The 17,620-nt window shown below is 38.8% G+C and overlaps 1 protein-coding gene across 3 annotated transcripts in view; it reads right to left on the bottom strand.

Moving 5' to 3' along the window:
• LOC115222162 (ras-related protein Rab-27A) overlaps positions 1–7,080 on the bottom strand; it is a 56,210-nt gene extending 49,130 nt beyond the window's left edge. The window contains exon 1 of one of the 3 annotated variants that reach the window (XM_029792303.2): positions 6,923–7,080. The gene's annotated coding sequence lies outside the window, so the exon portion shown is untranslated. The remainder of the gene's footprint in view (positions 1–6,922) is intronic. The other 2 variants (XM_029792305.2, XM_029792304.2) reach the window with 2 other exon arrangements.
• Between the last annotated feature and the right edge of the window lie 10,540 nt (positions 7,081–17,620).

Raw genomic sequence — 17,620 nt, forward strand, 5'->3', positions numbered from 1 at the left:
GTGTGGCCACATTTGGAATTTGCATCACCAATCTTGAACTTCTATCTTGCTCAGGGCATTGACCTCCTGGAAACTGTTCAGAGACATACAACCAAGCAAATACCCTCCATCAGACATTTACCATACTCTGAATACCTTACTTCCCTGGGCATAGATACATTGAAGCTCCAACATCTGGCAACTGACTTAGTAAACACCCACAAAACTATTAACCATCATGCCAACAACCACCTTGAGCACCTTTTTCAGCTCCATGTGTCTAACATACGTGGGTATGCCTACAAAGTCAGAAAACAGCACAGCTCCCATGACTTTTGGAAACATTTTTTCACACTCAGAATTGCTGAAGCATGGAACAAACTACCTGCATCAGTTTTTTGTTGCCAAGACATTGCATCCTTTAAAACTTCCATGCTTCCTGAGATTTGCCAACACTACACCTGATATACCCCCCTCCATATGCATGCACACATATATATCATGATTCATACACTGTTCACTTTCTTGACTTTCGTTCATAATTCTATGTACTGTACATGCACCTTTGATGAGTTGTAGTGCATCTGAGCACTATACACAATAATTTCATTATTATTATTATTATTATTATTATTATTATTATTCAAAAATATATAATGGCTTGGCTCACACTGACATGTAGTCACATACTTAAAATAAATATATAAACACACATTTAACACTTATGTACACATACACACACACACAAATTGAACACTGCTACACAGAGATTTCACTCAAACATATAAATTTACTGAGTATAGTATAACACCTTATAAACATGCTGAATGCAGACAATAGACGCACAAACACATTCCTTGACGCTATTAAGTTAAGCTTCGCCTGATCTAATTCTGGCTAAAACTCGTCAAAGTATATAATATATATATACATAGAGAGAGAGAGAGAGAGAGAGAGAGAGAGCAATAAGAAAACAGAGGGGATCAATAGGAGGTTCATCAAATTTTAGACATTATATTATGTCAACTTATTTATTTATTTACTAAACTGACAATTACAAGAATATACATACATGTATAACATATTAGGCTTTACATATAAAATATATTAATATAGAAAGATACCAGTAATTATTAAAACATGTGTGTGTGTGGAGGCGCAATGGCCCAGTGGTTAGGGCAGTGGACTCGCGGTCGCAGGATCACGGTTTCGATTCTCAGACCGGGCGTTGTGAGTGTTTATTGAGCGAAAACACCTAAAAAAAAAGAAGCTCCATGAGGCTCCGGCAGGGGGTGGTGATCCCTACTGTACTCTTTCACCACTCTTTCTTCTGTTGGCCTGCTCGCTTAGCCAGCGGGGTGGCGTCATTCGAAGGCTAAAACAATGCGAATGCATTGTGACCAGCGATGTGTAACAACATCTGATGGTCTGGTCGGTCCATATATAGATATAGATATATATATAGATGGAGATACATAAATAGATAGACAGATGTAATCACAGTACACACATACATGCACAGATTAAGAGAAATATGTATATAAAAATAGTTTTATAGACAGGTAATATACAAATACTAAGACACAACCCATCCTGGCATGGGTTGGACGGTGTGACCAGAGCTGGCAAGGTGGGTGGGTGCTGTACAAGACTCTAGTCTGATTTGGCATGGTTTCTACAGCTGGATGCCCTTCCTAATGCCAACCACTTTACAGAGTGTGCTGGGTACTTTTACATGGTACCACACAGACGCTTTTACATGGCACTGCTCGGGTACTTTCACCTGACGCAGACAATAGACGCACAAACACATTCCTTGACGCTATTAAGTTAAGCTTCGCCTGAGCAAAAATCTGGCTGAAACTTGTCAAAGTATGTACGTATATATATATATATATATATATATACCACCAAGTAAGTTAGGGGTTGTGGATCCAACCCACTAAGGGATAATATTTATCCAATATACTGTTGGTATAAGACCCAAATTATTAATACACAAGTGTTTTTAATTGCAATACAATTAACTTATTGTATTAAATGGGTGAAGGTAAAGAAATATTTTACCATTAATTTATATTACAAATAAGAAAATGGAGAAAGAATTTAGTTGGTTTTTTCAGCTTTAGGATATTAACATGTTGACTAATTTATTTAACAGAACGAGAATCATAATAACATACATATATACATTAAAATTCAATACATATAAGATAAGAATACAATTACTTAAAGCTGATAAACCAACTAAGTTGTTTCTCCATTTTCTTATTTGTAATTATATATATATCATCATCATCATCATCGTTTAGCGTACGCTTTCCATGCTGGCATGGGTTGGACGGTTCAACTGGGGGTCTGGGAAGCCAGAAGGCTGCACCAGGCCCAGTCTGATCTGGCAGTGTTTCTACGGTTGGATGCCCTTCCTAACGGCAACAACTCCATGAGTGAAGTGGGTGCTTTTTACGCGCCACCGGCACAGGTGCCAGACAGGGCTGGCAAACAGCCATGGTTGGATGGTGCTTTTTACGTGCCAGGTGAGGCCGGCAAACGGCCACGATCGGATGGTGCTTTTTACGTGCCGGAGATACATAAATAGATAGACAGACATAATCACAGTACACACATACATGCACAGATATAGGAGCACAGATTAAGAGAAATATCATCATCATCATCATCATCGTTTAACATCCGCTTTCCATACTGGCATGGGTTGGATGATTTGACTGAGGGCTGGTGAACCAGCTGGCTGCACCAGGCTTCAATCTTGATCTGGCAGAGTTTCTACAGCTGGATGCCCTTCCTAACGCCAACCACTCCAAGAGTGATACAATTCACTGTCAGAAATTTGGAAATGACATGTTGTACTGCTTGGCATTTGCACCAGAAGCTTCAATACAAACATTTCAGAGTGTTTCGATATCAATCTGAGGACATGTACCAAGAATGAGCATTAGTGATGGCAATGTTATGCCTCCATTCATCTTTCCATATGACCTCACACTCAACATGGAGGCCTACATCAAGTGCCTGGAGGAGGTAGTGTTGCCCTGGGTCAAGAGGGTGGCTGCTGGAAGACCCTATGTCTGGCAATAGGACTCTGCACCATGCTACATAAGCAGGAGAACCCAGCTATGACTGTCAGACAATTTCTGCAACCACATCATCCCTAACATCTGGCCACCTAACTCCCCAGAATGCAACCCCTTGATTATTATATGTGGGGTGCAGTTGAGCAAGAGAGACCAACAAAACTCCTTGTAACATCAAAGATGAACTGAAGGCAAGGATTATAGCAGCATTGACCAACTTAAACAAGGAGACCGTCCAGAAGAGTAGCAGGAGTTTCTGAAGTCGTCTGGAGGCCGTGGTTGAAGCCAATGGTGATTTTATTGAATAAATTTACTCTTTAATATTTCAAGATATTTTTATATAATTTTGGTAAATATATCTGTTAAAATGAGATGTCAGTGTTATTTTCATTTTTGCATAGTTTAGGAAGTTTATTCACCAAACCCTGTATGTATATATGTATGTCATCATCATCATCATCATCGTTTAACGTCTGCTTTCCATGCTAGCATGTGTTGGCCATTCAACTGGGGTCTGGGAAGCCCGAAGGCTGCACCAGGCCAGTCAGATCTGGCAGTGTTTCTACAGCTGGATGCCCTTCCTAACGATATATATATATATAAAATACAAAATGGGACAAGAACACAAAACATCCAGACAGGTGATACAAAAAAGGGGACAACAAAACATCCAGATAGACGATACAAAGTAAACAAGGACGGGTCATTCGGAGTTTTCTTTCCTCAGTCAAGTTCCAGATTATCTTTGCAATTTCGACATGTGTGTGTGTGTATGTATACACACGAATACATGTACACATATAAGTTGTAGGCATGGCTGTGTTTAAAAAGTTTAATTCTAATTCCTTGGTTTTGAGTTCAGTCCCCCTGTGTGCCACCTTTGGTAAATGTCTTCTATTATAGCCCCAGGCCAAACAGGGGCATGTAAGTGGATTCAGTTAATGGAAATGGAAAACATCTTTTTGTATATCTATCTATCTGTGTGTGTGTGTGTGTGTGCGTTACACTGACACGTCTTGACTTTGTATAATAATTGTAAACTAGCATCAACATCATAAAAGCAATGCCCCTCATTTCCATTCTCCTGGCTATGGGGAAATTCTACTTTCCTTGGAAACAGGTAAGGGTTAGCAACAGGAAGGGCATCCAGCCATAGAAAATTTGTCTCAACAAATTCTGATCCATACAAGTATACAAAAGAGATACGGAAATGAAAATCATGTATACACGTTTTTGTAGACATATGACTACATAAATATATATATAATTGCGTTTATATATGTATGCAAACGTGTGTATATATGTGTGTGTGTGTGTGTGCATACATATATATATATGCACATATGTATAAATATTTACACATATGTATGTATATATACACACGTGTGTGTATAGATCTATACATATACGTATACTATATTTATATATATCTGTATTATCTATCTATACATACATACATACATACATACATACATACGTACATACGTACGTTACGTACATACGTACATTACGTACATACGTACGTACATTACGTACATACGTACGTACGCACGCACGCGTGTATGTATAGAGATCAGAGAGTGATGACATATAAAAGACATCTGCAGGCACACAATCCATAGTCCATAGCCATTATTTGTTAACAGCCCACGCACCTACTTTGACAATATGTTGAACTCCTTGCAAACACCTTTCTGTGTTAGAGACACGCCCAAACAAAATACTCTTTGAAGAGTATTTTTACATCCGCTCGAAAGTATTCTGAAACATTAAAATGTGATAAAACGTCCTCGTTTTCAAGCAACACTATATTGCAACGAACAGAAATTGTCGCACATCGCCCTACCTTACTTCACAGGCCTTTATGCAATTCGTGACACCCTCAAAGAGCTAACATTGTGTTGCATAAAGAGCTGTGGAATTTGGCCGTGCATTTGAATGAAGCATGACAATTATTACGCTCGAGCAGAACTAGTAGGAGCTACTCGAGAATATCTCTCTGAATTCACAAGCACATATGATACATACAGATTTATTTACAGCTGTCATTTAGAAAAGGAAATCACACTAGAAATAAATAAGCTGGACAGCTTAACACATAACTAGAATTATATTGACGAACGAAATTTGATTTAATGTAAATTCCTAATCAAAGGAATTAGTTTTACCTTGGCAATCAAAAAGATAAAAGCAATATATTTTACGAGTGAAAACAGATTCCTCGATAATATCATTTTATATTATTTATTTATTTGTTTGTTTTAAGCTAAAACAGATCAATATTGGAAAACGGTTGGAATAAATCGACAAATGTTTAATGTTCATAATTATTACGAATTTTCGTACTATACACCTAAAATTGTCCCCAGTGGTACAAATTTTCGTTTTTAAGTCAATTCTCGTACAGGCTTGGACCTCTATGCGGTATGGTAAGGCCCACTTTAGCGGCATTATTGGCACCCAAGCAAATCACTCTACTCTAGGCTGAAGAAAGCCACAACATACATAAATCAAAATTGAGCCCTTATTAGACTCGTGAGGCCCCCAGAGTAATTACCCATGGGCCCATGCCTTAAGACAGATAAAAGACAAGACTAACAGAGCAGGATTTGAACTCAGAACGTAGGATTACACTAAGAAATTTAGTCCATCATTCTACCCCTTTTGTCACTCAACTTTCAATCAAAAAAAGCATTTTCAAAATTATTTAAAATATAATAATGTTTTTTTTTTTGTTAATTGTATCTTTGAAATAAATCAAACGTTATTGTGTGTAATGTGTGAAAACAGCTTTCTATATATGTATGTGTGTGTGTATGTATGTATATATATATATATATATATTACACACACACACACATATACATGTGTGTGTGTGTGATCGTTTTAGAAAACTATAGACATTAGTTTCAGCATGAAAACAACTTCATGCTAAAAACAAAATATTTGAAATTGATTTTATTTAAAAGAAATTGACCTAGAAAAATGACAAGATTATTGGTGTCGGCACGGATTTACTATCAGGTAGAGACTTTTTACATCTGGAATTTCAACAATTAACGTCCATACTGTTGATTCTAGTGGAGGAATTTAGAAAAGGAGAAAAAATTATCTACTAAATGATCAATTAGTTCTGAATCACTTGATTGAAAATATTGTATTAAAGTAGAGCTTGAAGTTTTTTAATTTAGACACCTGTGACATAATTATCGATTAAAGAAAATAATTTTAGAAAATAGAATAGATGGAAATAAACCGAATATAATGCTATACGTTTTGAAAAAGAGTCAAATGTCACCTAAAAAGAACAATGAAAAATGCGATAAAGTACGTTGCATGTCGTCAAAGATTGGGGAAAATTGTTTCGCAACACGACTGTCATGTTGTCATATATCGATATAAGGATCGGTGTTGAAAAACAAAACAAAAAAACATATATCAATGATAATATTAATGATAATCAATATTCGATCTCGTATTATTTTGAAATATAAGTTAGGTGTATGAAAGTTGAAAGATATGTACAGATATGGAGATGAAAATACCAGTTCTTTAGTTTATTAATAAAGCCGACTTAGAAATATGAGGTCTTGTTTCCGAGTGATTGAATAATGTATATATGTATATATATGAATAAGCTATAAGTTTTAATATAAAGGAGAATCGTACGCAACATGAAGCCGATAAATATGTTTACATAGCTAAAAGCACCAAGCTGTGTGTACAACTATAATATTTTAGAAATGGTTAGGAAGAATGAAAAGGTATGTAGAAAATATTTGTCAATTTATTGGTGGAAAATAAAGCCCTTAATGCGATACCTGGCTTATTTAGGCAAATTAACTTACTTGTTTTAGAAGTGACTTATTCCAGTTTTTAATCTACTTTTTGCTGTCTATAATTTGTGCCACCGATCCAAGGTGTTTTTTATTGCCGAGGTCTGTGGACAGCGCAACAAGTGGCGGCAACAAGAGCAGCAGCAGCAACAGCAGCAATAACAACAGCAGTAGCAGCGGCAGGGGGTGGGCGTGGCTTCACTAATGTTGTCATTACTAAAGATAGACGCGTGGAACTTTAGGATTTCTTCCGCTCTGTTTACAATTTCTTCGTTAGTTCGACTGTAAATGGCAGGTATTGATGATAATTAATCTAGCCAGGCGTTGAAACGACTGAGCTTTGACGTAAACATCACGTCCTAAGTTTGAGAAATACCCTTCGTAACAAGTCGATAATCACTGGAATCTGTCACGAAAAAAAAATAAAGTGTTTTGAATGCGAACGATGTATGAAAAGTAAATATCTTTATTTACGATTTTAAAACGGTAAAAAACAGTGAATTGACAGAATCGGCAGAGCATCGGGCAAATTTCTTTGTCATACTTAACGGCTCGTTGCGGTTTCAGTACCGGCCCCAGTCAGATGGACAGGTATTCTTTCGGTGTGTAAACACAAAACGAAAGTTGAAATATTACTACCATTCGGCAATGTCCAGGTGAATGAATCGAATAAGCACCTCCCCTCCTCCTCCTTTTCCCTCAAAATTCTCTTTGGATTTGTCTGTTTTCGTCGACGAAATCACGATTTTATTAAGAATCAACTTTTCAAATTTTTAATTCACCTCACTCAATTTTCGGGTTATAACTTCTTTTCGAATTACTTTTTTTCTTCACCCTGAAAAAAAAGTTTTTTTGTTTTCAAAATTTTAATTAATCATAGCTAATTGCTTTCGTTCATTTCATGATCCTAAACCAGTGGTTTTCAACCAGGGTTCCGCGGAACCTTAGGATTCCGCCAGTACAGTCCAGGGGTTCCGCAAGAAGTTACAAAAATGCTAAAATCGACAGTAATTTTTAATTTTCCTGTGCAGATATGTGTGCATAAGATAATTAAATTATTGCACAGGGGTTCCTCGAGCCAGTGAAATGTTTTCTTGGGGTTCCGCTCCAGCAAAAAGGTTGAAAAGCACTGTCCTAAACCAAAAGAATGCAGGTGAATCATACCACTGATCCTTTGAGATCAATAAACTATAATTCTCACAAGTACTTGATTGATTTAATATCCATTTAATGTACTCTAGATGTGAATGGAAACATAACTGAAGACCAAGTCCTTTGATGGAAGCATGCCAAGTACCAAAACCTTTTGAAAAATTGCAAGAAGAAGGAATAACAGTCATGGCTATTCCAAGTCAAAGTTGACAGTAAACAGCACTGAATTATGGCAGAATCGTTAGCACACCGGGCGAAATGCTTAGCGGTATTTCGTCTGCCGTTACATTCCGAGTTCAAATTCCACCTGGGTCGACTTTGCCTTTCATCCTTCCGGGATCGATAAATAAAGTACCAGTTTTGCGCTGGGGTCGATGTAAATGACTTAATCCTTTTGTCTGTCCTTGTTTGTCCTCTCTATGTTTAGCCCCTTGTGGGTAGTAAAGAAATAGAAATAGGTATTTCGTCTGCTGTTACGTTCTGAGTTCAAATTCCACCTGGGTCTACTTTACCTTTCATCCTTCCGGGATTGATAAATAAAGTACCAGTTTCGCACTGGGGTCGATGTAAACGACTTAATCCCTTTGTCTGTCCTTGTTTGTCCCCTCTATGTTTAGCCCCTTGTGGGCAGTAAAGAAATATATTAAGCAAAATAAGCATGTGCTTAGATCATCAAGGGAATGGCATGGAAGGAAATGGTGAATGGTGTACAGCACAAAAGAAATCACTTAAACCCTACTAAAATAATATTCGGGATGCCTTATATAGGCGCAGGAGTGGCTGTGTGGTAAGTAGTTTGCTTGCCAACCACATGGTTCCGGGTTCAGTCCCACTGCGTGGCACCTTGGGCAAGTGTCTTCTACTATAGCCTCGGGCCGACCAAAGCCTTGTGAGTGGATTTGGTAGATGGAAACTGAAAGAAGCCCATCGTATATATGTATATATATATATGTGTGTGCATGTATATGTTTATGTCTCTGTGTTTGTCCCCCTAGCATTGCTTGACAACCGATGCTGGTGTGTTTACATCCCCCGTAACTTAGCGGTTCGGCAAAAGAGATCGATAGAATAAGTACTGGGCTTACAAAGAATAAGTCCCGGGGTCGAGTTGCTTGACTAAAGGCGGTGCTCCAGCATGGCCGCAGTCAAATGACTGAAACAAGTAAAAGAGTAAAAGAGTAAGAGTATATCTACTAAGTATAGATGCAGATGTGTTACCTAAGATTCCTTTTGAGGGTCTGATCAAAAACTTTACAATTAAAAGAAAAAAGTAGATAACTTTTCAAATATATTTCGTTTTGGGATTTGGATTGCAAGATTCTTTATGTGAGTTCGTGTGTTGAAGCATATTCTGTTGAGTCTGGGGAGAGACATTCTCTTTTAGTGCCTTATAATTTAACACTCTCACTGGTAAAATTTCCACTTATTTCTTTTTTATTTTTCTAATCTTTTTGTTGCGTCTTGCAAACTTTTCAATAGTTTTTGACTCAAATATAGATAAAGTGAAAGCATACAGAAATAAACATTATTTGTTTCCTTTTGAAAACTAAAAATTTATTCTATGATGTATTATTGATTATATTTTGAATTACATATATATATGGGGGCACCAAAATATTTTAAGTGGTTAGGGCCTCAATTGGGTTTTAATCTAGCCGTGGTTGTAAAGCACTTCCTGCCTAGTATGGAGAATCATCATCATCATCATCATCGTTTAACATCAGTTTTCCATGCTAACATGGGTTAGACCTTTTTTTTTCAATGTTTGTCTATTTATTCGCAGAGTCACATATAAAATTTTTTTTTTTAATCTTGGACTTTAATGGTTTTGATTTACTGTCAGGTGACTTTTGGCCAAACCTGTATGTAACAAATCAGAAAGGAATATGTAACACTTCAAAAAAACCATATCATAGGAAACATTTCTAGACATTTATGATTTCCTTGGTTTTCCCCAAGGGTACTAAGGGCACAGAATTACCTTAAAAGGTAATGATTTAAAACAGGCACAGTGTCTGCAAATTTGATGGAGGGGGTGTAACAAGTATTTGACCGGCACTTTATTTTAACAATTCTCAGAAGAATAAAAGACAAAATTTAATTCTGCAGGATTTAATGTAGAAATTTGCTTCCCAGCAAGTTTGCTTCCTGTTCTGAGTTCAATCCCACTGCATGGTACCTTGGACAAGTGTTTTCTATAGTGGTCTTATGTTGATCAAAGCCTTCTAAATGGATTTGGTAGATAGAAACTGAAAAACAACATTTTGAACCAATGAACCCTTTTTTTTATGTAATCCCTGGGAGAATTCTTTCAACAATATTGGTGACTGAAAGAAACTCCTCATACTTATATAGGTGTGTGTGTATCTGTTTTTGGCTTCCACCACCATTTGAGATCCAGCATTAGTTTGTTTACATCCCTGTAACCTAGCAGTTCAGCATTAGATATTGATAGAATAAGCACCAGGTGGCAAGCTGGCAGAATCGTTAGCACGCCGGGTGAAATGCTTAGCGGTATTTCATCTGCCGTTACGTTCTGAATTCAAATTCCGCCAGGGTCGACTTTGCCTTTCATCCTTTCGGAGTTGATTAAATAAGTACCAGTTACGCACTGGGGTCGATATAATCAACTTAATCCGTTTGTCTGTCCTTGTTTGTCCCCTCTATGTTTAGCTCCTTGTGGTTAGTAAAGAAATAGGTATTTCGTCTGCCGTTACGTTCTGAGTTCAAATTCCGCCAACGTCGACTTTGCCTTTCATCCTTTCGGGGTCGATAAATTAAGCACCAGTTACGCACTGGGGTCGATATAATCGACTTAATCGGTTCGTCAGCCCTTGTTTGTCTCCTCTGTGTTTAGCCCCTTGTGGGTAGTAAAGAAATAGGTATTTTGTCTGCCGTTACCTTCTGAATTCAAATTCCGCCGGGGTCGACTTTGCCTTTCATCCTTTTGGGGTCGATAAATTAAGTACCAGTTATGCACTGGGGTCGATGTAATCGACTTAATCCCTTTATATGTCCTTGTTTGGCCCCTATATGTTTAGCCCCTTGTGGGCAATAAAGAAATAAGAATAAACACCAGGTTTAAAAGAACTATATATACTGGAGCTGGTTCATATGACTAAAGCCAATCAAGGGGTTGCTCCAGTATGGTCACAACCCAATGACTGAAACAAGTAAAAGATTCATACAAGAACCTCCCATGCTGACAGATAGATTCATCACCATTTAACGTTCACTTTCCATGCTGGCATGGGTCGGACAGCTCAACAGGAGCTGGCGAGCCAGAGGACTATATCAAGCTCTAATGCCTGCTTTAGCATGGTTTCTATGGTTGAGTGCCCTTCCTAATAACAGCCACTTTACAGATTGTTGTAGGTGTTTTTTTTATGCAACATTTGCACTGGTAAGGTCACTGAGTAACTTGTTAGACAAAACCCATCAACTGCAAGGAAAGTAGTCCTGAGGGAGGTAGCTTTATGTTCAGTGCTGAGGGGTTTCAAGAATGCTAGAGTGCAAAGTGTTGAGAGGTTAAAAGTATGATACAACCCACTTCAGTACTTCTATTAACTACAGACAGGAAAATGACAAAAGTCAGCACCAGTGGTGGGCTAAAATTGGCAAAGTAAAGAAACATTTAAACTAAATACCAAAACCAGTTTTGCCTCTCACTCCCACCGCTCACACATGCACTCACACGCGAATACACACACACACACACTTTACAATAAAATAAACAGACAATGAAACAGATATTCAGTGACACAAGAAATCACAGGTGAAGGTATGTGCACTCAAGTGTGTGTTACATGTGAGTGGGTGGCGGTGGTGGTTGTGGTGGTGGATGAGGTGGTGATGGTGGTGGTGGTACATAGATTACATGTGAAAATGTGAAAATGTCTGGAAGTCAAACTAAAGTTGAAGCTATCATTAAGAAAATTCATTTTAAGAACAAAGTAAAGGCATTGAACTGACAGAATCTGGAGCACATCAGTGCTTTGCATTATGAGTTCAAATCCCACTGAGATCAGCTTTGCTTTTCCCCTCTTTGGGGTCAATGATATAAAGTATTAATAAACTATTAAGGTGGTGAGCTGGCAGAATTGTTAGTATGCCAGGCGAAATGCTTGGCAATATTCAGTCTACCATTACATTCTGAGTTCAAATTCCGCCAAGGCCGACTTTGCCTTTCATCCTTTCAGGGGCGATTAAATAAGTACCAGTTATACACTGGGGTCAGTGTAATTGACTTAATCCCTTTGTCTGTCCTTATTTGTCCACTCTATGTTTAGACCCCTGTGGGCAATAAAGAAATAAATAATATAAAGTACCAGTTGTGTACTGAGGTCCATGTAATCAATTAACTCCACCATGCACTAAAATTGCTGGCCTTGTGCCTAAATTTGAAACCATTACCAGAAAGAACAGAGTTTGCAGAAAGAAAATAATAAAAGAAAATACAGTTGAAATGGAACAAGCCAAAAGAAATAGTTGATAGAATTTTTAATAAGAAAGTTCCAGTAGCCCCTTCTCAAGAAATTCGTACTGAAGGAAAATTTGGAGAGGAAAAGAATTTAACCAAGGGCTGAAAAAAAAGCCCTGTCTTCCTTCCCCTTTGTGATTTGTTGTTGGCACTCCGTTGGTTATGATGACGAGTGTTCCAGTTGATCCAATCAATGGAACAGCCTGCTCAGGAAATTAACATGCAGGTGGTTGAGCACTCCACAGACACATGTACCCTTAACGTAGTTCTCATGGAGATTCAGCACGAAACAGTGTGACAAGGCTGGCCCTTTGAAATACAGGTACAACAGAAACAGGAAGAAAGAGTGAAAGAAAGTTGTGATGAAAGAGTACAGCAGGGTTCACCACCACCCCCTGCCAGAGCCTCGTGGAGCTTTAGGTGTTTTCACTCAATAAACACTCACAATGCACAGTCTGGGAATTGAAACTGCAATCCTAAGACCGTGAGTCCGCTGCCCTAACCACTGGGCCATTGCGCCTCCCCTATACATAGTACAAATGGCAAGCCTTAAAATTGTAAATGTAAATTATAGGATACAAAAGAACAGCGAGAAAATTGGTTGATGGCTACAGGTTACAAGAAACAAGAATAGCATAACATTCCAACCTAAAACTAGCAAGGCATCTGCTGAGAAATTACAATCCATGTTGGCTGGCATTCATCATTACTGTTGTCATCATCATTACTTTAATTTCCACTTTTCCATGCTTGCATGGGTTGGATAGAATTTATTAATCCTTTTGTTATCAAATTTCTGTTGGGATGCTCCGTATGTCTTTCAGTTAATTTTAAATATAATAAAGAATTTAGTAAAATAATTTAGTTATCCATTTCTTTATTACCCACACGGGGCTAAACACAGAGAGGACAAACAAGGACAGACATACGGATTAAGTCGATTACATCGACCCCAGTGCATAACTGGTACTTAATTTATCGACCCCGAAAGGATGAAAGGCAAAGTCGACCTCGGCGAAATTTGAACTCAGAACATAACGGCAGATGAAATACGGCTATGCATTTCAACCGGCATGCTAACGATTCTGCCAGCTAAGTAAAATAACATAGTTATCATTAAGCTAGTGTTAGGAACATAAATTGTGAATAAGGTTTGGTGGAAGATTTTAATTCGGAACTTTTGAAAATGAGACATTTGTACTACATAGCCAGAGGCAGTTTCAGCTGGGTTGGTATCAAAGGGGTTAAGGCAGATTTTTTTCTCTAAAGACAGATGCCCTTCCTGTTGCCAACCCTCACTAGTTTCCAAGCAAGGTAATATTTCCCCATGTCCAGACAGGTTTCTGCAGATTATAAGAAATGAATGACACTGCTTGTATGACAGTGATACTCATTTACAACTATCATATGATGTCAAGACAAGGCAGCACAAACATACACACTCACACACACACACACACACACATACACAGGAGACGTAGGTTCATGTCCCATGGACAGCTTTTGACATTTTTCTGTCCAAAAGGTTTTTACAACCCAATATTTACATGTTATTTTTCATTACTGTACGAACTGTGGTTCGAAAACCATTATTCAAAAAGGATATATATATATCATCATCATCATCATCATCGTTTAACGTCCGCTTTCCATGCTAGCATGGGTTGGACGGTTCAACTAGGATCTGGGAAACCCGAAGGCTGCACCAGGCCAGTCAGATCTGGCAGTGTTTCTACAGCTGGATGCCCTTCCTAACGCCAACCACTCCGTGAGTGTAGTGGGTGCTTTTTATGTGCCACCGACACAGGTGCCAGATGAGGCTGGCGAACGGCCATGCTCGGATGGTGCTTTTTACGTGCCACCAGCACGGAGGCCAGCCGAGGCTGGCACGGCCACGATCGGATGGTGTTTGTTAAGTGCCACCAGCATGGAGGCCAGTCGATGTGGTGCTGGCTACGGCCACGTTCGGATGGTTCTCTTATGTCCCACTGGCACAGGTACCACAAACTACAAATTCCATTGATGTTGATCGATTTCGATTTTGATTTGATTTTTTGATTCTTTGATTTTTTGATTCTTTGATTTTCACTTGCGTCAACAGGTCTTCACAAGTAGAGTTATGTGTCCCAAGAAGGAAGGTATGCACAGGTGGACTGACTACGTCCCAGGTAGGGGCCACAGGTTATGGCCTCACTTGTCCTGCCGGGTCTTCTCGCGCACAGCATACTTCCAAAAGTCTCGGTCTCTGGTCATTTCTTCAGTGAGACCTAAAGAGCGAAGGTCGTGCTTCACCACCTTGTCCCAGGTTTTCCTGGGTCTACCTCTTCCACAGGTTCCCTCAACCGCTAGGGTGTGGCACTTTTTCACACAACTATCTTCATCCATTCTTACCACGTGTCCATACCAGCATAGACGTCTCTCTTGCACACCAGATCTGATGCTTTTTAGGTCCAACTTTTCTCTCAAGGCACTTACACTCTGTCGAGTATGAACACTGACATTACACATCCATCGGAGCATACTGGCTTCATTTCTTGCAAGCTTACGCATATCCTCAGCAGTCACGGCCCATGTTTCACTGCCATGTAGTATGGCTGTTCGTACACATGCGTCATACAGTCTATATATATATATTATATATATATATATATATATATATATATATATATATGTATGTGTGTATATATATATAACACACACACATACATACATACATACATATATATCTTATATATCTATATATATATACTATATATACACACATATTTATATGTATGTATGTATACGATGGGCTTCCTTCAGTTTCCATCTACCAAAACCACTCACAAGGCCTTGGTTGACCGTGGGCTATAGTAAAAGACATTTGCCCAGGCTTCCACATAGTGGAGCTGAACCCAGAACCATGTGACAGTAAAGCAAACTCCTTATCGCACAACCGTTCTTGATGGCAATAATATTAATACTCAAGAACAAAGAGAGTAAACTGGCAGAATTAGTAGAGCATCAGACAAATTGCTTTGTGATATTTAATTAAGCCTCTTTACATTTTAAGTGCAAACCCCAGTAAGGTGGAATGGGGTTCTTTCGGTGTATGAACACAAATTGAAAATGGAAATATTGAATCTGTTTTGCAGATGGGCAAATACTCTCCAGAGGAACAAGTCAAAGAAGCACCCCTACACCTTTTTCTTTCATCCTTTTTTTCTTTTCATAATTTTCTTTGGATTTGTTTGTTTTCAATAATAGATATTACTATTTTGCTATAATTGGTGCAGGAATGGCTGTGTGGTAAGTAGCTTGCTAACCAACCACATGGTTCCGGGTTCAGTCCCACTGCGTGGCATCTCGGGCAAGTGTCTTCAACTATAGCCTCAGGCCGACCAAAGCCTTGTGAGTGGATTTGGTAGACGGAAACTGAAAGAAGCCTGTCGTATATATGTATATATATATATATATATATATGTATGTGTGTGTATATGTTTGTGTGTCTGTGTTTGTCCCTTTAGCATTGCTTGACAACCGATGCTGGTGTGTTTACGTCCCTGTTACTTAGCGGTTCGGCAAAAGAGACTGATAAAATAAGTACTGGGCTTACAAAGAATAAGTCCCGGTGTCGATTTGCTTGACTAAAGGCGGTGCTCCAGCATGGCCGCAGTCAAATGACTGAAACAAGTAAAAGAGTAAAGAGTAAAGAGTAAATCACCTTTTCAAATTTCTAATTTCCGCAAAGACATCTAAATGGTGATGAAGAATTTCTTACTAATTGCAGGCTAACATCTACTGAATAAAAAGCATTCAGTCTGTTGCAGCATATTTCTCTAGGGCTGGTCCCTCTTTTGGTTTCACCCAGGGAAGTTCCTTTCTTCCATGTATTCTCCTCATTCATCAACTTCTCATAATCCCACATCCATGCCTCTTTCTTTTCAATGCCAGAAAGACCAAGCGAGCCATTATCATTCCATACACACTTCTCTCTCCTTACGATGTATCAATTCTCTCCAAAACAATGTCTTGTAATCTGCAACCCCTCACACCACTGATCTCCATGCTTGTGCCTGGAGCAGGATCCCAATCTTCTGTCTGGTTGGGGTGTTGCTTCACTTAAAGATCCAGCCTGTAGCCCCCAGCAGGTTGTCCCTTAACCCTTTAGCATTGAGATTACCTGGTCAAATGACATCATCATCATCATCATTTAACATCTGTTGTCCATGCTGGCATGGGTTGGACGGTGTGACCAGAGCTGGCAAGGTGGGGGCAGGGGTTAGAAGACTCCAGCCTGATTTGGCAAAGTTTCTACAGGTGGATGCTCTTCCTAATGCCAACCACTTTACAGAGTGTGCTGGGCGCTTTTACACAATACCACACAGACGCTTTTACATGGCACTGCATGGGTGCTTTTACCTGATGCCACGTGGGCACTCTTATGTGTCGCCACAGGCACTTTTATGTATCAGTCATGCATTATCTCGCAGCTTCAAGATTTCAATGATGTAATTCTTTACTTTTAGAATGACCTTGTAAGGTAGGTGTATGATACCAGATCTAGCCAGTTTGAATATAACACAGGTAGAATACCTGGGCTGGATATGGCCTGTTTGAATGCTAAAGGATTGGGAACTTTCAGGTGTTCTCCATGCATAAAGTTTCCATCTCTTTCTTCTGTCAAATGCTTCAACTAAAAGTTCTCAGAATTTCTAATTGTTCTATGTGACTTTAAGCCTCATATCTTCATTCTCCAGACAGCTTTGTATCTCTTAGTTTGTCTAGTTCTTATTTTAAAATCAATAATTGCTAATCAATACATACTTTTGCAAAGAAAGACTCGCATTCAAATCATCAGTCTGTGTTGTATTTCTGGTGAGAATATACTAGATCTGACATGTGTGTCCACTAGATTGATAGATGATCAGGTGGCTGGGTGGCTAGCTGGTTGGTTGGCTGGCTGGTTGGCTGGTTTCTTGAAATTAGTGCTTCAAAGCATCGAGTCATTAGCATTACAGGAACCTCTTTCTTTGAACCAAAGCCATCACTCTGTGTAAATCTGTAAGGTGCTGTCCAACATAGCTATTGAAGTCACT

Source organism: Octopus sinensis, linkage group LG19 (genome assembly GCF_006345805.1).
Source record: "Octopus sinensis linkage group LG19, ASM634580v1, whole genome shotgun sequence".
Taxonomy (NCBI): Eukaryota; Metazoa; Mollusca; class Cephalopoda; order Octopoda; family Octopodidae; genus Octopus; species Octopus sinensis.